Source organism: Pongo abelii, chromosome 5 (assembly GCF_028885655.2).
Source record: "Pongo abelii isolate AG06213 chromosome 5, NHGRI_mPonAbe1-v2.0_pri, whole genome shotgun sequence".
NCBI classification, from domain to species: Eukaryota; Metazoa; Chordata; class Mammalia; order Primates; family Hominidae; genus Pongo; species Pongo abelii.
In genome coordinates, this window is record NC_071990.2 from 61,125,737 (window position 1) to 61,148,159 (window position 22,423).

Below are 22,423 nucleotides of genomic sequence, written 5' to 3' on the forward strand. Positions count from 1 at the left end.
ATGCACTCATCACACAGAAGTTTCTGAGAATGCTTCTGTCTAGTTTTTAGGTGAAGATATTTCATTTCCCAGCATAGGCCTCAAAGCGCTCCAAATATCCACTTGCAGATTCTACAAAAAGTATGTTTCAAAACTGCTCTTTCAAAAGGAAGGTTCAAGTCTGTGAGTTGAATGCACTCATCACAAAGAAGTTTCTGAGAATGCTTCTGTGTAGTTGTTGTTTGAAGGCATTTCCTTTTCCAGCATAGGCCTCAAATCGCTCGAAATGAACACTTGCAGATTCCGCAGAAAGAGTGTTTGAAAACTGTTCTATCAAAAGGAACGTTCAAGTCTGTGAGTTGAATGCACTCATCACACAGAAGTTTCTGAGAATGCTTCTGTCTAGTTTTTAGGTGGAGACATTACATTTCCCAGCATAGGCTTCACAGCGCTCCAAATATACGCTAGCAGATTCTACAAAAAGAGTGTTCCAAAACTGCTCTTTCAAAAGAAACGTTCAAGTCTGTGAGTTGAATGCACTCGTCACAAACAAGTTTCTGGGAATGCTTCTGTCTAGTCTCTGTCTGAGGATGTTCCCTTTCCCAGCATTGGCCTTCAACAGCTCCAAATATGCACTTGCAGATTCTACAAAAAGAGAGTTTGATAACTCTTCTACCAAAAAGAAGGTTCAACTCTGCGAGTAGAATGCACTCATCACAAAGAAGTTTCTGAGAATGCTTCTGTCTAGTTTTTATTTGAAGATATTTCCTTTTCCAGCTTAGGCCTCAGAGCGCTCCAAATAAACACTTGCAGATTTTACAAAAGGAGTGTTTCCAAACTGCTCTATCAAAAGGAATGTTCAAGTATGTGAGTTGAATGCACTCATCACAGAGAAGTTTCTGAGAATGCTTCTGTCTAGTTTTTAGGTGAAGATATTTCATTTCCCAGCATAGGCCTGAAAGCGCTCCAAATACCTACTTGCAGATTCTACAAAAAGTATGTTTCAAAACTGCTCTTTTAAAAGGAAGGTTCAAGTCTGTGAGTTGAATGCACTCATCACAAAGAAGTTTCTGAGAATGCTTCTGTGTAGTTGTTGTTTGAAGGCATTTCCTTTTCCAGCATAGGCCTCAAATCGCTCGAAATGAACACTTGCAGATTCCGCAGAAAGAGTGTTTGAAAACTGTTCTATCAAAAGGAACGTTCAAGTCTGTGAGTTGAATGCACTCATCACACAGAAGTTTCTGAGAATGCTTCTGTCTAGTTTTTAGGTGGAGACATTTCATTTCCCAGCATAGGCTTCACAGCGCTCCAAATATACGCTAGCAGATTCTACAAAAAGAGTGTTCCAAAACTGCTCTTTCAAAAGAAACGTTCAAGTCTGTGAGTTGAATGCACTCGTCACAAACAAGTTTCTGGGAATGCTTCTGTCTAGTCTCTGTCTGAGGATGTTCCCTTTCCCAGCATTGGCCTACAACAGCTCCAAATATGCACTTGCAGATTCTACAAAAAGAGAGTTTGATAACTCTTCTACCAAAAAGAAGGTTCAACTCTGCGAGTAGAATGCACTCATCACAAAGAAGTTTCTGAGAATGCTTCTGTCTAGTTTTTATTTGAAGATATTTCCTTTTCCAGCTTAGGCCTCAGAGCACTCCAAATAAACACTTGCAGATTTTACAAAAGGAGTGTTTCCAAACTGCTCTATCAAAAGGAATGTTCAAGTATGTGAGTTGAATGCACTCATCACAGAGAAGTTTCTGAGAATGCTTCTGTCTACTTTTTAGGTGAAGATATTTCATTTCCCAGCATAGGCCTGAAAGCGCTCCAAATACCTACTTGCAGATTCTACAAAAAGTGTGTTTCAAAACTGTTCCATCAAAAGGAAGGTTCAAGTCTGTGGGTTGAATGCACTCATCACAAAGAAGTTTCTGAGAATGCTTCTGTGTAGTTGTTATTTGAAGACACTTCCTTTTCCAGCATAGGCCTCAAAGCGCTCGAAATAAACACTTGCAGATTCTGCAGAAAGAGTGTTTCAAAACTGTTCTATCAAAAGGAACGTTCAAGTCTGTGAGTTGAATGCACTCATCACACAGAAGTTTCTGAGAATGCTTCTGTCTAGTTTTTAAGTGGAGACATTTCATTTCCCAGCATAGGCCTCACAGCGCTCCAAATATACACTAGCAGATTCTACAAAAAGAGTGTTCCAAAACTGCTCTTGCAAAAGAGACGTTCAAGTCTGTGAGTTGAATGCACTCGTCACACAGAAGTTTCTGAGAATGCTTCTGTCTAGTTTTTAGGTGAAGATATTTCATTTCCCAGCATAGGCCTCAAAGCGCTGCAAATATCCACTTGCAGATTCTACAAAAAGAGAGTTTCAAAACCGCTCTTTGAAAAGGAAGGTTCAAGTCTGTGAGTTGAATGCACTCATCACAAAGAAGTTTCTGAGAATGCTTCTGTGTATTTGTTATTTGAAGACATTTCCTTTTCCAGCATAGGCCTCAGAGCACTCGAAATGAACACTTGCAGATTCCGCAGAAAGAGTGTTTGAAAACTGTTCTATCAAAAGGAACGTTCAAGTCTGTGAGTTGAATGCACTCATCACACAGAAGTTTCTGAGAATGCTTCTGTCTAGTTTTTAGGTGGAGACATTACATTTCCCAGCATAGGCTTCACAGCGCTCCAAATATACGCTAGCAGATTCTACAAAAAGAATGTTCCAAAACTGCTCCTTCAAAAGAAACGTTCAAGTCTGTGAGTTGAATGCACTCGTCACAAACAAGTTTCTGGGAATGCTTCTGTCTAGTCTCTGTCTGAGGATGTTCCCTTTCCCAGCATTGGCCTTCAACAGCTCCAAATATGCACTTGCAGATTCTACAAAAAGAGAGTTTGATAACTCTTCTACCAAAAAGAAGGTTCAACTCTGCGAGTAGAATGCACTCATCACAAAGAAGTTTCTGAGAATGCTTCTGTCTAGTTTTTATTTGAAGATATTTCCTTTTCCAGCTTAGGCCTCAGAGCGCTCCAAATAAACACTTGCAGATTTTACAAAAGGAGTGTTTCCAAACTGCTCTATCAAAAGGAATGTTCAAGTATGTGAGTTGAATGCACTCATCACAGAGAAGTTTCTGAGAATGCTTCTGTCTAGTTTTTAGGTGAAGATATTTCATTTCCCAGCATAGGCCTGAAAGCGCTCCAAATACCTACTTGCAGATTCTACAAAAAGTATGTTTCAAAACTGCTCTTTCAAAAGGAAGGTTCAAGTCTGTGAGTTGAATGCACTCATCACAAAGAAGTTTCTGAGAATGCTTCTGTGTAGTTGTTGTTTGAAGGCATTTCCTTTTCCAGCATAGGCCTCAAATCGCTCGAAATGAACACTTGCAGATTCCGCAGAAAGAGTGTTTGAAAACTGTTCTATGAAAAGGAACGTTCAAGTCTGTGAGTTGAATGCACTCATCACACAGAAGTTTCTGAGAATGCTTCTGTCTAGTTTTTAGGTGGAGACATTACATTTCCCAGCATAGGCTTCACAGCGCTCCAAATATACGCTAGCAGATTCTACAAAAAGAGAGTTTCAAAACCGCTCTTTGAAAAGGAAGGTTCAAGTCTGTGAGTTGAATGCACTCGTCACAAACAAGTTTCTGGGAATGCTTCTGTCTAGTCTCTGTCTGAGGATGCTCCCTTTCCCAGCATTGGCCTTCAACAGCTCCAAATATGCACTTGCAGATTCTACAAAAAGAGAGTTTGATAACTCTTCTACCAAAAAGAAGGTTCAACTCTGCGAGTAGAATGCACTCATCACAAAGAAGTTTCTGAGAATGCTTCTGTCTAGTTTTTATTTGAAGATATTTCCTTTTCCAGCTTAGGCCTCAGAGCACTCCAAATAAACACTTGCAGATTTTACAAAAGGAGTGTTTCCAAACTGCTCTATCAAAAGGAATGTTCAAGTATGTGAGTTGAATGCACTCATCACAGAGAAGTTTCTGAGAATGCTTCTGTCTAGTTTTTAGGTGAAGATATTTCATTTCCCAGCATAGGCCTGAAAACGCTCCAAATACCTACTTGCAGATTCTACAAAAAGTGTGTTTCAAAACTGTTCCATCAAAAGGAAGGTTCAAGTCTGTGAGTTGAATGCACTCATCACAAAGAAGTTTCTGAGAATGCTTCTGTGTAGTTGTTATTGAAGACACTTCCTTTTCCAGCATAGGCCTCAAAGCGCTCCAAATAAACACTTGCAGATTCTGCAGAAAGAGTGTTTCAAAACTCTTCTATCAAAAGGAACGTTCAAGTCTGTGAGTTGAATGCACTCATCACACAGAAGTTTCTGAGAATGCTTCTGTCTAGTTTTTAGGTGAAGATATTTCATTTCCAGCATAGACCTCAAAGCGCTCCAAATATCCACTTGCAGATTCTACAAAAAGTGTGTTTCAAAACTGCTCTTTCAAAAGGAAGGTTCAAGTCTGTGAGTTGAATGCACTCATCACAAAGAAGTTTCTGAGAATACTTCTGTGTAGTTGTTATTTGAAGACATTTCCTTTTCCAACATAGGCCTCAAATCGCTCGAAATGAACACTTGCAGATTCTGCTGAAAGAGTGTTTGAAAACTGTTCTATCAAAAGGAACGTTCAAGTCTGTGAGTTGAATGCACTCATCACACAGAAGTTTCTGAGAATGCTTCTGTCTAGTTTTTAGGTGGAGACATTACATTTCCCAGCATAGGCTTCACAGCGCTCCAAATATACACTAGCAGATTCTACAAAAAGAGTGTTCCAAAAGTGCTCTTTCAAAAGAAACTTTCAAGTCTGTGAGTTGAATGCACTCGTCACAAACAAGTTTCTGGGAATGCTTCTGTCTAGTCTCTGTCTGAGGATGTTCCCTTTCCCAGCATTGGCCTTCAACAGCTCCAAATATGCACTTGCAGATTCTACAAAAAGAGAGTTTGATAACTCTTCTACCAAAAAGAAGGTTCAACTCTGCGAGTAGAATGCACTCATCACAAAGAAGTTTCTGAGAATGCTTCTGTCTAGTTTTTATTTGAAGATATTTGCTTTTCCAGCTTAGGCCTCAGAGCGCTCCAAATAAACACTTGCAGATTTTACAAAAGGAGTGTTTCCAAACTGCTCTATCAAAAGGAATGTTCAAGTATGTGAGTTGAATGCACTCATCACAGAGAAGTTTCTGAGAATGCTTCTGTCTAGTTTTTAGGTGAAGATATTTCATTTCCCAGCATAGGCCTGAAAGCGCTCCAAATACCTACTTGCAGATTCTACAAAAAGTGTGTTTCAAAACTGTTCCATCAAAAGGAAGGTTCAAGTCTGTGAGTTGAATGCACTCATCACAAAGAAGTTTCTGAGAATGCTTCTGTGTAGTTGTTATTTGAAGACACTTCCTTTTCCAGCATAGGCCTCAAAGCGCTCGAAATAAACACTTGCAGATCCTGCAGAAAGAGTGTTTCAAAACTGTTCTATCAAAAGGAACGTTCAAGTCAGTGAGTTGAATGCACTCATCACACAGAAGTTTCTGAGAATGCTTCTGTCTAGTTTTTAGGTGAAGATATTTCATTTCCCAGCATAGACCTCAAAGCGCTCCAAATATCCACTTGCAGATTCTACAAAAAGTGTGTTTCAAAACTGCTCTTTCAAAAGGAAGGTTCAAGTCTGTGAGTTGAATGCACTCATCACAAAGAAGTTTCTGAGAATACTTCTGTGTACTTGTTATTTGAAGACATTTCCTTTTCCAACATAGGCCTCAAATCGCTCAAAATGAACACTTGCAGATTCTGCTGAAAGAGTGTTTCAAAACTGTTCTATCAAAAGGAACGTTCAAGTCTGTGAGTTGAATGCACTCATCACACAGAAGTTTCTGAGAATGCTTCTGTCTAGTTTTTAAGTGGAGACATTTCATTTCCCAGCATAGGCCTCACAGCGCTCCAAATATACAGTAGCAGATTCTACAAAAAGAGTGTTCCAAAACTGCTCTTGCAAAAGAAACGTTCAAGTCTGTGAGTTGAATGCACTCGTCACAAAGAAGTTTCTGAGAATGCTTCTGTCTAGTTTTTAGGTGAAGATATTTCATTTCCCAGCATAGGCCTCAAAGCGCTCCAAATATCCACTTGCAGATTCTACAAAAAGAGAGTTTCAAAACCGCTCTTCGAAAAGGAAGGTTCAAGTCTGTGAGTTGAATGCACTCATCACAAAGAAGTTTCTGAGAATGCTTCTGTGTAGTTGTTATTTGAAGACATTTCCTTTTCCAGCATAGGCCTCAGAGCGCTCGAAATAAACACTTGCAGATTCTGCAGAAAGAGTGTTTCAAAACTGTTCTATCAAAAGGAACGTTCAAGTCTGGAGTTGAATGCACTCATCCCACAGAAGTTTCTGAGAATGCTTCTGTCTAGTTTTTAGGTGAAGATATTTCATTTCCCAGCATATTCCTCAAAGCGCTCCAAATATCCACTTGCAGATTCCACAAAAAGTATGTTTCAAAACTGCTCTTTCAAAAGGAAGGTTCAAGTCTGTGAGTTGAATGCACTCATCACAAAGAAGTTTCTGAGAATGCTTCTGTGTAGTTGTTGTTTGAAGGCATTTCCTTTTCCAGCATAGGCCTCAAATCGCTCGAAGTGAACACTTGCAGATTCCGCAGAAAGAGTGTTTGAAAACTGTTCTATCAAAAGGAACGTTCAAGTCTGTGAGTTGAATGCACTCATCACACAGAAGTTTCTGAGAATGCTTCTGTCTAGTTTTTAGGTGGAGACATTACATTTCCCAGCATAGGCTTCACAGCGCTCCAAATATACACTAGCAGATTCTACAAAAAGAGTGTTCCAAAACTGCTCTTTCAAAAGAAACTTTCAAGTCTGTGAGTTGAATGCACTCGTCACAAACAAGTTTCTGGGAATGCTTCTGTCTAGTCTCTGTCTGAGGATGTTCCCTTTCCCAGCATTGGCCTTCAACAGCTCCAAATATGCACTTGCAGATTCTACAAAAAGAGAGTTTGATAACTCTTCTACCAAAAAGAAGGTTCATCTCTGCGAGTAGAATGCACTCATCACAAAGAAGTTTCTGAGAATGCTTCTGTCTAGTTTTTATTTGAAGATATTTGCTTTTCCAGCTTAGGCCTCAGAGCGCTCCAAATAAACACTTGCAGATTTTAGAAAAGGAGTGTTTCCAAACTGCTCTATCAAAAGGAATGTTCAAGTATGTGAGTTGAATGCACTCATCACAGAGAAGTTTCTGAGAATGCTTCTGTCTAGTTTTTAGGTGAAGATATTTCATTTCCCAGCATAGGCCTGAAAGCGCTCCAAATACCTACTTGCAGATTCTACAAAAAGTGTGTTTCAAAACTGTTCCATCAAAAGGAAGGTTCAAGTCTGTGAGTTGAATGCACTCATCACAAAGAAGTTTCTGAGAATGCTTCTGTGTAGTTGTTATTTGAAGACACTTCCTTTTCCAGCATAGGCCTCAAAGCGCTCGAAATAAACACTTGCAGATTCTGCAGAAAGAGTGTTTCAAAACTGTTCTATCAAAAGGAACGTTCAAGTCTGTGAGTTGAATGCACTCATCACACAGAAGTTTCTGAGAATGCTTCTGTCTAGTTTTTAGGTGAAGATATTTCATTTCCCAGCATATACCTCAAAGCGCTCCAAATATCCACTTGCAGATTCTACAAAAAGTGTGTTTCAAAACTGCTCTTTCAAAAGGAAGGTTCAAGTCTGTGAGTTGAATGCACTCATCACAAAGAAGTTTCTGAGAATACTTCTGTGTACTTGTTATTTGAAGACATTTCCTTTTCCAACATAGGCCTCAAATCGCTCGAAATGAACACTTGCAGATTCTGCTGAAAGAGTGTTTCAAAACTGTTCTATCAAAAGGAACGTTCAAGTCTGTGAGTTGAATGCACTCATCACACAGAAGTTTCTGAGAATGCTTCTGTCTAGTTTTTAAGTGGAGACATTTCATTTCCCAGCATAGGCCTCACAGCGCTCCAAATATACACTAGCAGATTCTACAAAAAGAGTGTTCCAAAACTGCTCTTGCAAAAGAAACGTTCAAGTCTGTGAGTTGAATGCACTCGTCACACAGAAGTTTCTGAGAATGCTTCTGTCTAGTTTTTAGGTGAAGATATTTCATTTCCCAGCATAGGCCTCAAAGCGCTGCAAATATCCACTTGCAGATTCTACAAAAAGAGAGTTTCAAAACCGCTCTTTGAAAAGGAAGGTTCAAGTCTGTGAGTTGAATGCACTCATCACAAAGAAGTTTCTGAGAAAGCTTCTGTGTACTTGTTATTTGAAGACATTTCCTTTTCCAGCATAGGCCTCAGAGCGCTCGAAATGAACACTTGCAGATTCCGCAGAAAGAGTGTTTGAAAACTGTTCTATCAAAAGGAACGTTCAAGTCTGTGAGTTGAATGCACTCATCACACAGAAGTTTCTGAGAATGCTTCTGTCTAGTTTTTAGGTGGAGACATTACATTTCCCAGCATAGGCTTCACAGCGCTCCAAATATACGCTAGCAGATTCTACAAAAAGAGTGTTCCAAAACTGCTCTTTCAAAAGAAACGTTCAAGTCTGTGAGTTGAATGCACTCGTCACAAACAAGTTTCTGGGAATGCTTCTGTCTAGTCTCTGTCTGAGGATGTTCCCTTTCCCAGCATTGGCCTTCAACAGCTCCAAATATGCACTTGCAGATTCTACAAAAAGAGAGTTTGATAACTCTTCTACCAAAAAGAAGGTTCAACTCTGCGAGTAGAATGCACTCATCACAAAGAAGTTTCTGAGAATGCTTCTGTCTAGTTTTTATTTGAAGATATTTCCTTTTCCAGCTTAGGCCTCAGAGCGCTCCAAATAAACACTTGCAGATTTTACAAAAGGAGTGTTTCCAAACTGCTCTATCAAAAGGAATGTTCAAGTATGTGAGTTGAATGCACTCATCACAGAGAAGTTTCTGAGAATGCTTCTGTCTAGTTTTTAGGTGAAGATATTTCATTTCCCAGCATAGGCCTGAAAGCGCTCCAAATACCTACTTGCAGATTCTACAAAAAGTATGTTTCAAAACTGCTCTTTCAAAAGGAAGGTTCAAGTCTGTGAGTTGAATGCACTCATCACAAAGAAGTTTCTGAGAATGCTTCTGTGTAGTTGTTGTTTGAAGGCATTTCCTTTTCCAGCATAGGCCTCAAATCGCTCGAAATGAACACTTGCAGATTCCGCAGAAAGAGTGTTTGAAAACTGTTCTATCAAAAGGAACGTTCAAGTCTGTGAGTTGAATGCACTCATCACACAGAAGTTTCTGAGAATGCTTCTGTCTAGTTTTTAGGTGGAGACATTACATTTCCCAGCATAGGCTTCACAGTGCTCCAAATATACGCTAGCAGATTCTACAAAAAGAGTGTTCCAAAACTGCTCTTTCAAAAGAAACGTTCAAGTCTGTGAGTTGAATGCACTCGTCACAAACAAGTTTCTGGGAATGCTTCTGTCTAGTCTCTGTCTGAGGATGCTCCCTTTCCCAGCATTGGCCTTCAACAGCTCCAAATATGCACTTGCAGATTCTACAAAAAGAGAGTTTCATAACTCTTCTACCAAAAAGAAGGTTCAACTCTGCGAGTAGAATGCACTCATCACAAAGAAGTTTCTGAGAATGCTTCTGTCTAGTTTTTATTTGAAGATATTTCCTTTTCCAGCTTAGGCCTCAGAGCACTCCAAACAAACACTTGCAGATTTTACAAAAGGAGTGTTTCCAAACTGCTCTATCAAAAGGAATGTTCAAGTATGTGAGTTGAATGCACTCATCACAGAGAAGTTTCTGAGAATGCTTCTGTCTAGTTTTTAGGTGAAGATATTTCATTTCCCAGCATAGGCCTGAAAACGCTCCAAATACCTACTTGCAGATTCTACAAAAAGTGTGTTTCAAAACTGTTCCATCAAAAGGAAGGTTCAAGTCTGTGAGTTGAATGCACTCATCACAAAGAAGTTTCTGAGAATGCTTCTGTGTAGTTGTTAATTGAAGACACTTCCTTTTCCAGCATAGGCCTCAAAGCGCTCGAAATAAACACTTGCAGATTCTGCAGAAAGAGTGTTTCAAAACTCTTCTATCAAAAGGAACGTTCAAGTCTGTGAGTTGAATGCACTCATCACACAGAAGTTTCTGAGAATGCTTCTGTCTAGTTTTTAGGTGAAGATATTTCATTTCCCAGCATAGACCTCAAAGCGCTCCAAATATCCACTTGCAGATCCTACAAAAAGTGTGTTTCAAAACTGCTCTTTCAAAAGGAAGGTTCAAGTCTGTGAGTTGAATGCACTCATCACAAAGAAGTTTCTGAGAATACTTCTGTGTAGTTGTTATTTGAAGACATTTCCTTTTCCAACATAGGCCTCAAATCGCTCGAAATGAACACTTGCAGATTCTGCTGAAAGAGTGTTTCAAAACTGTTCTATCAAAAGGAACGTTCAAGTCTGTGAGTTGAATGCACTCATCACACAGAAGTTTCTGAGAATGCTTCTGTCTAGTTTTTAAGTGGAGACATTTCATTTCCCAGCATAGGCCTCACAGCGCTCCAAATATACACTAGCAGATTCTACAAAAAGAGTGTTCCAAAACTGCTCTTGCAAAAGAAACGTTCAAGTCTGTGAGTTGAATGCACTCGTCACAAAGAAGTTTCTGAGAATGCTTCTGTCTAGTTTTTAGGTGAAGATATTTCATTTCCCAGCATAGGCCTCAAAGCGCTCCAAATATCCACTTGCAGATTCTACAAAAAGAGAGTTTTAAAACCGCTCTTTGAAAAGGAAGGTTCAAGTCTGTGAGTTGAATGCACTCATCACAAAGAAGTTTCTGAGAATGCTTCTGTGTAGTTGTTATTTGAAGACATTTCCTGTTCCAGCATAGGCCTCAGAGCGCTCGAAATAAACACTTGCAGATTCTGCAGAAAGAGTGTTTCAAAACTGTTCTATCAAAAGGAACGTTCAAGTCTGGAGTTGAATGCACTCATCACACAGAAGTTTCTGAGAATGCTTCTGTCTAGTTTTTAGGTGAAGATATTTCATTTCCCAGCATAGGCCTCAAAGCGCTCCAAATATCCACTTGCAGATTCTACAAAAAGTATGTTTCAAAACTGCTCTTTCAAAAGGAAGGTTCAAGTCTGTGAGTTGAATGCACTCATCACAAAGAAGTTTCTGAGAATGCTTCTGTGTAGTTGTTGTTTGAAGGCATTTCCTTTTCCAGCATAGGCCTCAAATCGCTCGAAATGAACACTTGCAGATTCCGCAGAAAGAGTGTTTGAAAACTGTTCTATCAAAAGGAACGTTCAAGTCTGTGAGTTGAATGCACTCATCACACAGAAGTTTCTGAGAATGCTTCTGTCTAGTTTTTAGGTGGAGACATTACATTTCCCAGCATAGGCTTCACAGCGCTCCAAATATACGCTAGCAGATTCTACAAAAAGAGTGTTCCAAAACTGCTCTTTCAAAAGAAACGTTCAAGTCTGTGAGTTGAATGCACTCGTCACAAACAAGTTTCTGGGAATGCTTCTGTCTAGTCTCTGTCTGAGGATGTTCCCTTTCCCAGCATTGGCCTTCAACAGCTCCAAATATGCACTTGCAGATTCTACAAAAAGAGAGTTTGATAACTCTTCTACCAAAAAGAAGGTTCAACTCTGCGAGTAGAATGCACTCATCACAAAGAAGTTTCTGAGAATGCTTCTGTCTAGTTTTTATTTGAAGATATTTCCTTTTCCAGCTTAGGCCTCAGAGCGCTCCAAATAAACACTTGCAGATTTTACAAAAGGAGTGTTTCCAAACTGCTCTATCAAAAGGAATGTTCAAGTATGTGAGTTGAATGCACTCATCACAGAGAAGTTTCTGAGAATGCTTCTGTCTAGTTTTTAGGTGAAGATATTTCATTTCCCAGCATAGGCCTGAAAGCGCTCCAAATACCTACTTGCAGATTCTACAAAAAGTATGTTTCAAAACTGCTCTTTTAAAAGGAAGGTTCAAGTCTGTGAGTTGAATGCACTCATCACAAAGAAGTTTCTGAGAATGCTTCTGTGTAGTTGTTGTTTGAAGGCATTTCCTTTTCCAGCATAGGCCTCAAATCGCTCGAAATGAACACTTGCAGATTCCGCAGAAAGAGTGTTTGAAAACTGTTCTATCAAAAGGAACGTTCAAGTCTGTGAGTTGAATGCACTCATCACACAGAAGTTTCTGAGAATGCTTCTGTCTAGTTTTTAGGTGGAGACATTTCATTTCCCAGCATAGGCTTCACAGCGCTCCAAATATACGCTAGCAGATTCTACAAAAAGAGTGTTCCAAAACTGCTCTTTCAAAAGAAACGTTCAAGTCTGTGAGTTGAATGCACTCGTCACAAACAAGTTTCTGGGAATGCTTCTGTCTAGTCTCTGTCTGAGGATGTTCCCTTTCCCAGCATTGGCCTACAACAGCTCCAAATATGCACTTGCAGATTCTACAAAAAGAGAGTTTGATAACTCTTCTACCAAAAAGAAGGTTCAACTCTGCGAGTAGAATGCACTCATCACAAAGAAGTTTCTGAGAATGCTTCTGTCTAGTTTTTATTTGAAGATATTTCCTTTTCCAGCTTAGGCCTCAGAGCACTCCAAATAAACACTTGCAGATTTTACAAAAGGAGTGTTTCCAAACTGCTCTATCAAAAGGAATGTTCAAGTATGTGAGTTGAATGCACTCATCACAGAGAAGTTTCTGAGAATGCTTCTGTCTACTTTTTAGGTGAAGATATTTCATTTCCCAGCATAGGCCTGAAAGCGCTCCAAATACCTACTTGCAGATTCTACAAAAAGTGTGTTTCAAAACTGTTCCATCAAAAGGAAGGTTCAAGTCTGTGGGTTGAATGCACTCATCACAAAGAAGTTTATGAGAATGCTTCTGTGTAGTTGTTATTTGAAGACACTTCCTTTTCCAGCATAGGCCTCAAAGCGCTCGAAATAAACACTTGCAGATTCTGCAGAAAGAGTGTTTCAAAACTGTTCTATCAAAAGGAACGTTCAAGTCTGTGAGTTGAATGCACTCATCACACAGAAGTTTCTGAGAATGCTTCTGTCTAGTTTTTAAGTGGAGACATTTCATTTCCCAGCATAGGCCTCACAGCGCTCCAAATATACACTAGCAGATTCTACAAAAAGAGTGTTCCAAAACTGCTCTTGCAAAAGAGACGTTCAAGTCTGTGAGTTGAATGCACTCGTCACACAGAAGTTTCTGAGAATGCTTCTGTCTAGTTTTTAGGTGAAGATATTTCATTTCCCAGCATAGGCCTCAAAGCGCTGCAAATATCCACTTGCAGATTCTACAAAAAGAGAGTTTCAAAACCGCTCTTTGAAAAGGAAGGTTCAAGTCTGTGAGTTGAATGCACTCATCACAAAGAAGTTTCTGAGAATGCTTCTGTGTATTTGTTATTTGAAGACATTTCCTTTTCCAGCATAGGCCTCAGAGCACTCGAAATGAACACTTGCAGATTCCGCAGAAAGAGTGTTTGAAAACTGTTCTATCAAAAGGAACGTTCAAGTCTGTGAGTTGAATGCACTCATCACACAGAAGTTTCTGAGAATGCTTCTGTCTAGTTTTTAGGTGGAGACATTACATTTCCCAGCATAGGCTTCACAGCGCTCCAAATATACGCTAGCAGATTCTACAAAAAGAATGTTCCAAAACTGCTCCTTCAAAAGAAACGTTCAAGTCTGTGAGTTGAATGCACTCGTCACAAACAAGTTTCTGGGAATGCTTCTGTCTAGTCTCTGTCTGAGGATGTTCCCTTTCCCAGCATTGGCCTTCAACAGCTCCAAATATGCACTTGCAGATTCTACAAAAAGAGAGTTTGATAACTCTTCTACCAAAAAGAAGGTTCAACTCTGCGAGTAGAATGCACTCATCACAAAGAAGTTTCTGAGAATGCTTCTGTCTAGTTTTTATTTGAAGATATTTCCTTTTCCAGCTTAGGCCTCAGAGCGCTCCAAATAAACACTTGCAGATTTTACAAAAGGAGTGTTTCCAAACTGCTCTATCAAAAGGAATGTTCAAGTATGTGAGTTGAATGCACTCATCACAGAGAAGTTTCTGAGAATGCTTCTGTCTAGTTTTTAGGTGAAGATATTTCATTTCCCAGCATAGGCCTGAAAGCGCTCCAAATACCTACTTGCAGATTCTACAAAAAGTATGTTTCAAAACTGCTCTTTCAAAAGGAAGGTTCAAGTCTGTGAGTTGAATGCACTCATCACAAAGAAGTTTCTGAGAATGCTTCTGTGTAGTTGTTGTTTGAAGGCATTTCCTTTTCCAGCATAGGCCTCAAATCGCTCGAAATGAACACTTGCAGATTCCGCAGAAAGAGTGTTTGAAAACTGTTCTATGAAAAGGAACGTTCAAGTCTGTGAGTTGAATGCACTCATCACACAGAAGTTTCTGAGAATGCTTCTGTCTAGTTTTTAGGTGGAGACATTACATTTCCCAGCATAGGCTTCACAGCGCTCCAAATATACGCTAGCAGATTCTACAAAAAGAGAGTTTCAAAACCGCTCTTTGAAAAGGAAGGTTCAAGTCTGTGAGTTGAATGCACTCGTCACAAACAAGTTTCTGGGAATGCTTCTGTCTAGTCTCTGTCTGAGGATGCTCCCTTTCCCAGCATTGGCCTTCAACAGCTCCAAATATGCACTTGCAGATTCTACAAAAAGAGAGTTTGATAACTCTTCTACCAAAAAGAAGGTTCAACTCTGCGAGTAGAATGCACTCATCACAAAGAAGTTTCTGAGAATGCTTCTGTCTAGTTTTTATTTGAAGATATTTCCTTTTCCAGCTTAGGCCTCAGAGCACTCCAAATAAACACTTGCAGATTTTACAAAAGGAGTGTTTCCAAACTGCTCTATCAAAAGGAATGTTCAAGTATGTGAGTTGAATGCACTCATCACAGAGAAGTTTCTGAGAATGCTTCTGTCTAGTTTTTAGGTGAAGATATTTCATTTCCCAGCATAGGCCTGAAAACGCTCCAAATACCTACTTGCAGATTCTACAAAAAGTGTGTTTCAAAACTGTTCCATCAAAAGGAAGGTTCAAGTCTGTGAGTTGAATGCACTCATCACAAAGAAGTTTCTGAGAATGCTTCTGTGTAGTTGTTATTGAAGACACTTCCTTTTCCAGCATAGGCCTCAAAGCGCTCCAAATAAACACTTGCAGATTCTGCAGAAAGAGTGTTTCAAAACTCTTCTATCAAAAGGAACGTTCAAGTCTGTGAGTTGAATGCACTCATCACACAGAAGTTTCTGAGAATGCTTCTGTCTAGTTTTTAGGTGAAGATATTTCATTTCCAGCATAGACCTCAAAGCGCTCCAAATATCCACTTGCAGATTCTACAAAAAGTGTGTTTCAAAACTGCTCTTTCAAAAGGAAGGTTCAAGTCTGTGAGTTGAATGCACTCATCACAAAGAAGTTTCTGAGAATACTTCTGTGTAGTTGTTATTTGAAGACATTTCCTTTTCCAACATAGGCCTCAAATCGCTCGAAATGAACACTTGCAGATTCTGCTGAAAGAGTGTTTCAAAACTGTTCTATCAAAAGGAACGTTCAAGTCTGTGAGTTGAATGCACTCATCACACAGAAGTTTCTGAGAATGCTTCTGTCTAGTTTTTAAGTGGAGACATTTCATTTCCCAGCATAGGCCTCACAGCGCTCCAAATATACACTAGCAGATTCTACAAAAAGAGTGTTCCAAAACTGCTCTTGCAAAAGAAACGTTCAAGTCTCTGAGTTGAATGCACTCGTGACAAAGAAGTTTCTGAGAATGCTTCTGTCTAGTTTTTAGGTGAAGATATTTCATTTCCCAACATAGGCCTCAAATCGCTCCAAATATCCACTTGCAGATTCTACAAAAAGAGAGTTTCAAAACCGCTCTTTGAAAAGGAAGGTTCACGTCTGTGAGTTGAATGCACTCATCACAAAGAAGTTTCTGAAAATGCTTCTGTGTAGTTGTTATTTGAAGACATTTCCATTTCCAGCATAGGCCTCAGAGCGCTCGAAATAAACACTTGCAGATTCCGCAGAAAGAGTGTTTCAAAACTGTTCTATCAAAAGGAACGTTCAAGTCTGGAGTTGAATGCACTCATCACACAGAAGTTTCTGAGAATGCTTCTGTCTAGCTTTTAGGTGAAGATATTTCATTTCCCAGCATAGGCCTCAAAGCGCTCCAAATATCCACTTGCAGATTCTACAAAAAGTATGTTTCAAAACTGCTCTTTCAAAAGGAAGGTTCATGTCTGTGAGTTGAATGCACTCATCACAAAGAAGTTTCTGAGAATGCTTCTGTGTAGTTGTTGTTTGAAGGCATTTCCTTTTCCAGCATAGGCCTCAAATCGCTCGAAATGAACACTTGCAGATTCCGCAGAAAGAGTGTTTGAAAACTGTTCTATCAAAAGTAACGTTCAAGTCTGTGAGTTGAATGCACTCATCACACAGAAGTTTCTGAGAATGCTTCTGTCTAGTTTTTAGGTGGAGACATTACATTTCCCAGCATAGGCTTCACAGCGCTCCAAATATACGCTAGCAGATTCTACAAAAAGAGTGTTCCAAAACTGCTCTTTCAAAAGAAACGTTCAAGTCTGTGAGTTGAATGCACTCGTCACAAACAAGTTTCTGGGAATGCTTCTGTCTAGTCTCTGTCTGAGGATGTTCCCTTTCCCAGCATTGGCCTTCAACAGCTCCAAATATGCACTTGCAGATTCTACAAAAAGAGAGTTTGATAACTCTTCTACCAAAAAGAAGGTTCAACTCTGCGAGTAGAATGCACTCATCACAAAGAAGTTTCTGAGAATGCTTCTGTCTAGTTTTTATTTGAAGATATTTCCTTTTCCAGCTTAGGCCTCAGGGCGCTCCAAATAAACACTTGCAGATTTTACAAAAGGAGTGTTTCCAAACTGCTCTATCAAAAGGAATGTTCAAGTATGTGAGTTGAATGCACTCATCACAGAGAAGTTTCTGAGAATGCTTCTGTCTAGTTTTTAGGTGAAGATATTTCATTTCCCAGCATAGGCCTGAAAGCGCTCCAAATACCTACTTGCAGATTCTACAAAAAGTGTGTTTCAAAACTGTTCCATCAAAAGGAAGGTTCAAGTCTGTGAGTTGAATGCACTCATCACAAAGAAGTTTCTGAGAATGCTTCTGTGTAGTTGTTATTTGAAGACACTTCCTTTTCCAGCATAGGCCTCAAAGCGCTCGAAATAAACACTTGCAGATTCTGCAGAAAGAGTGTTTCAAAACTGTTCTATCAAAAGGAACGTTGAAGTCTGTGAGTTGAATGCACTCATCACACAGAAGTTTCTGAGAATGCTTCTGTGTAGTTTTTAGGTGAAGATATTTCATTTCCCAGCATAGACCTCAAAGCGCTCCAAAAATCCACTTGCAGATTCTACAAAAAGTGTGTTTCAAAACTGCTCTTTCAAAAGGAAGGTTCAAGTCTGTGAGTTGAATGCACTCATCACAAAGAAGTTTCTGAGAATGATTCTGTGTAGTTGTTGTTTGAAGGCATTTCCTTTTCCAGCATAGGCCTCAAATCGCTCGAAATGAACACTTGCAGATTCCGCAGAAAGAGTGTTTGAAAACTGTTCTATCAAAAGGAACGTTCAAGTCTGTGAGTTGAATGCACTCATCACACAGAAATTTCTGAGAATGCTTCTGTGTAGTTTTTAGGTGAAGATATTTTATTTCCCAGCATAGACCTCAAAGCGCTCCAAATATCCACTTGCAGATTCTACAAAAAGTGTGTTTCAAAACTGCTCTTTCAAAAGGAAGGTTCAAGTCTGTGAGTTGAATGCACTCATCACAAAGAAGTTTCTGAGAATACTTCTGTGTAGTTGTTATTTGAAGACATTTCCTTTTCCAACATAGGCCTCAAATCGCTCGAAATGAACACTTGCAGATTCTGCTGAAAGAGTGTTTCAAAACTGTTCTATCAAAAGGAACGTTCAAGTCTGTGAGTTGAATGCACTCATCACACAGAGGTTTCTGAGAATGCTTCTGTCTAGTTTTTAAGTGGAGACATTTCATTTCCCAGCATAGGCCTCACAGCGCTCCAAATATACACTAGCAGATTCTACAAAAAGAGTGTTCCAAAACTGCTCTTGCAAAAGAAACGTTCAAGTCTGTGAGTTGAATGCACTCATCACACAGAAGTTTCTGAGAATGCTTCTGTCTAGTTTTTAGGTGAAGATATTTCATTTCCCAGCATAGGCCTGAAAGCGCTCCAAATACCTACTTGCAGATTCTACAAAAAGTGTGTTTCAAAACTGTTCCATCAAAAGGAAGGTTCAAGTCTGTGAGTTGAATGCACTCATCACAAAGAAGTTTCTGAGAATGCTTCTGTGTAGTTGTTATTTGAAGACACTTCCTATTCCAGCATAGGCCTCAAAGCGCTCGAAATAAACACTTGCAGATTCTGCAGAAAGAGTGTTTCAAAACTCTTCTATCAAAAGGAACGTTCAAGTCTGTGAGTTGAATGCACTCATCACACAGAAGTTTCTGAGAATGCTTCTGTCTAGTTTTTAGGTGAAGATATTTCATTTCCCAGCATAGACCTCAAAGCGCTCCAAATATCCACTTGCAGATTCTACAAAAAGTGTGTTTCAAAACTGCTCTTTCAAAAGGAAGGTTCAAGTCTGTGAGTTGAATGCACTCATCACAAAGAAGTTTCTGAGAATACTTCTGTGTAGTTGTTATTTGAAGACATTTCCTTTTCCAACATAGGCCTCAAATCGCTCGAAATGAACACTTGCAGATTCTGCCGAAAGAGTGTTTCAAAACTGTTCTATCAAAAGGAACGTTCAAGTCTGTGAGTTGAATGCACTCATCACACAGAAGTTTCTGAGAATGCTTCTGTCTAGTTTTTAAGTGGAGAGATTTCATTTCCCAGCATAGGCCTCACAGCGCTCCAAATATACACAAGCAGATTCTACAAAAAGAGTGTTCCAAAACTGCTCTTGCAAAAGAAACGTTCAAGTCTGTGAGTTGAATGCACTCGTCACAAAGAAGTTTCTGAGAATGCTTCTGTCTAGTTTTTAGGTGAAGATATTTCATTTCCCAGCATAGGCCTCAAAGCGCTCCAAATATCCACTTGCAGATTCTACAAAAAGAGAGTTTCAAAACCGCTCTTTGAAAAGGAAGGTTCAAGTCTGTGAGTTGAATGCACTCATCACAAAGAAGTTTCTGAGAATGCTTCTGTGTAGTTGTTATTTGAAGACATTTCCTTTTCCAGCATAGGCCTCAGAGCGCTCGAAATAAACACTTGCAGATTCTGCAGAAAGATTGTTTCAAAACTGTTCTATCAAAAGGAACGTTCAAGTCTGGAGTTGAATGCACTCATCCCACAGAAGTTTCTGAGAATGCTTCTGTCTAGTTTTTAGGTGAAGATATTTCATTTCCCAGCATAGGCCTCAAAGCGCTCCAAATATCCACTTGCAGATTCTACAAAAAGTATGTTTCAAAACTGCTCTTTCAAAAGGAAGGTTCAAGTCTGTGAGTTGAATGCACTCATCACAAAGAAGTTTCTGAGAATGCTTCTGTGTAGTTGTTATTTGAAGGCATTTCCTTTTCCAGCATAGGCCTCAAATCGCTCAAAATGAACACTTGCAGATTCTGCAGAAAGAGTGTTTGAAAACTGTTCTATCAACAGGAACGTTCAAGTCTGTGAGTTGAATGCACTCATCACACAGAAGTTTCTGAGAATGCTTCTGTCTAGTTTTTAAGTGGAGACATTACATTTCCCAGCATAGGCTTCACAGCGCTCCAAATATACGCTAGCAGATTCTTCAAAAAGAGTGTTCCAAAACTGCTCTTTCAAAAGAAACGTTCAAGTCTGTGAGTTGAATGCACTCGTCACAAATAAGTTTCTGGGAATGCTTCTGTCTAGTCTCTGTCTGAGGATGTTCCCTTTCCCAGCATTGGCCTCCAACAGCTCCAAATATGCACTTGCAGATTCTACAAAAAGAGAGTTTGAAAACTCTTCTACCAAAAAGAAGGTTCAACTCTGCGAGTAGAATGCACTCATCACAAAGAAGTTTCTGAGAATGCTTCTGTCTAGTTTTTATTTGAAGATATTTCCTTTTCCAGCTTAGGCCTCAGAGCGCTCCAAATAAACACTTGCAGATTTTACAAAAGGAGTGTTTCCAAACTGCTCTATCAAAAGGAATGTTCAAGTATGTGAGTTGAATGCACTCATCACAGAGAAGTTTCTGAGAATGCTTCTGTCTAGTTTATAGGTGAAGATATTTCATTTCCCAGCATAGGCCTGAAATCGCTCCAAATACCTACTTGCAGATTCTACAAAAAGTGTGTTTCAAAACTGTTCCATCAAAAGGAAGGTTCAAGTCTGTGAGTTGAATGCACTCATCACAAAGAAGTTTCTGAGAATGCTTCTGTGTAGTTGTTATTTGAAGACACTTCCTTTTCCAGCATAGGCCTCAAAGCGCTCGAAATAAACACTAGCAGATTCTGCAGAAAGAGTGTTTCAAAACTGTTCTATCAAAAGGAACGTTCAAGTCTGTGAGTTGAATGCACTCATCACACAGAAGTTTCTGAGAATGCTTCTGTCTAGTTTTTAGGTGAAGATATTTCATTTCCCAGCATAGACCTCAAAGCGCTCCAAATATCCACTTGCAGATTCTACAAAAAGTGTGTTTCAAAACTGCTCTTTGAAAAGGAAGGTTCAAGTCTGTGAGTTGAATGCACTCATCACAAAGAAGTTTCTGAGAATACTTCTGTGTAGTTGTTATTTGAAGACATTTCCTTTTCCAACATAGGCCTCAAATCGCTCGAAATGAACACTTGCAGATTCTGCTGAAAGAGTGTTTCAAAACTGTTCTATCAAAAGGAACGTTCAAGTCTGTGAGTTGAATGCACTCATCACACAGAAGTTTCTGAGAATGCTTCTGTCTAGTTTTTAAGTGGAGACATTTCATTTCCCAGCATAGGCCTCACAGCGCTCCAAATATACACTAGCAGATTCTACAAAAAGAGTGTTCCAAAACTGCTCTTGAAAAAGAAACGTTCAAGTCTGTGAGTTGAATGCACACGTCACAAAGAAGTTTCTGAGAATGCTTCTGTCTAGTTTTTAGGTGAAGATATTTCATTTCCCAGCATAGGCCTCAAAGCGCTCCAAATATCCACTTGCAGATTCTACAAAAAGAGAGTTTCAAAACCGCTCTTTGAAAAGGAAGGTTCAAGTCGGTGAGTTGAATGCACTCATCACAAAGAAGTTTCTGAGAATGCTTCTGTGTAGTTGTTATTTGAAGACATTTCCTTTTCCAGCATAGGCCTCAGAGCGCTCGAAATAAACACTTGCAGATTCTGCAGAAAAAGTGTTTCAAAACTCTTCTATCAAAAGGAACGTTCAAGTCTGTGAGTTGAATGCCCTCATCACACAGAAGTTTCTGAGAATGCTTCTGTCTAGTTTTTAGGTGAAGATATTTCATTTCCCAGCATAGGCCTCAAAGCGCTCCAAATATCCACTTGCAGATTCTACAAAAAGTATGTTTCAAAACTGCTCTTTCAAGAGGAAGGTTCAAGTCTGTGAGTTGAATGCACTCATCACAAAGAAGTTTCTGAGAATGCTTCTGTGTAGTTGTTATTTGAAGGCATTTCCTTTTCCAGCATAGGCCTCAAATCGCTCGAAATGAACACTTGCAGATTCTGCAGAAAGAGTGTTTCAAAACTGTTCTATCAACAGGAACGTTCAAGTCTGTGAGTTGAATGCACTCATCACACAGAAGTTTCTGAGAATGCTTCTGTCTAGTTTTTAAGTGGAGACATTACATTTCCCAGCATAGGCTTCACAGCGCTCCAAATATACGCTAGCAGATTCTACAAAAAGAGTGTTCCTAAACTGCTCTTTCAAAAGAAACGTTCAAGTCTGTGAGTTGAATGCACTCGTCACAAACAAGTTTCTGGGAATGCTTCTGTCTAGTCTCTGTCTGAGGATGTTCCCTTTCCCAGCATTGGCCTTCAACAGCTCCAAATATGCACTTGCAGATTCTACAAAAAGAGAGTTTGATAACTCTTCTACCAAAAAGAAGGTTCAACTCTGCGAGTAGAATGCACTCATCACAAAGAAGTTTCTGAGAATGCTTCTGTCTAGTTTTTATTTGAAGATGTTTCCTTTTCCAGCTTAGGCCTCAGGGCGCTCCAAATAAACACTTGCAGATTTTACAAAAGGAGTGTTTCCAAACTGCTCTATCAAAAGGAATGTTCAAGTATGTGAGTTGAATGCACTCATCACAGAGAAGTTTCTGAGAATGCTTCTGTCTAGTTTTTAGGTGAAGATATTTCATTTCCCAGCATAGGCCTGAAAGCGCTCCAAATACCTACTTGCAGATTCTACAAAAAGTGTGTTTCAAAACTGTTCCATCAAAAGGAAGGTTCAAGTCTGTGAGTTGAATGCACTCATCACAAAGAAGTTTCTGAGAA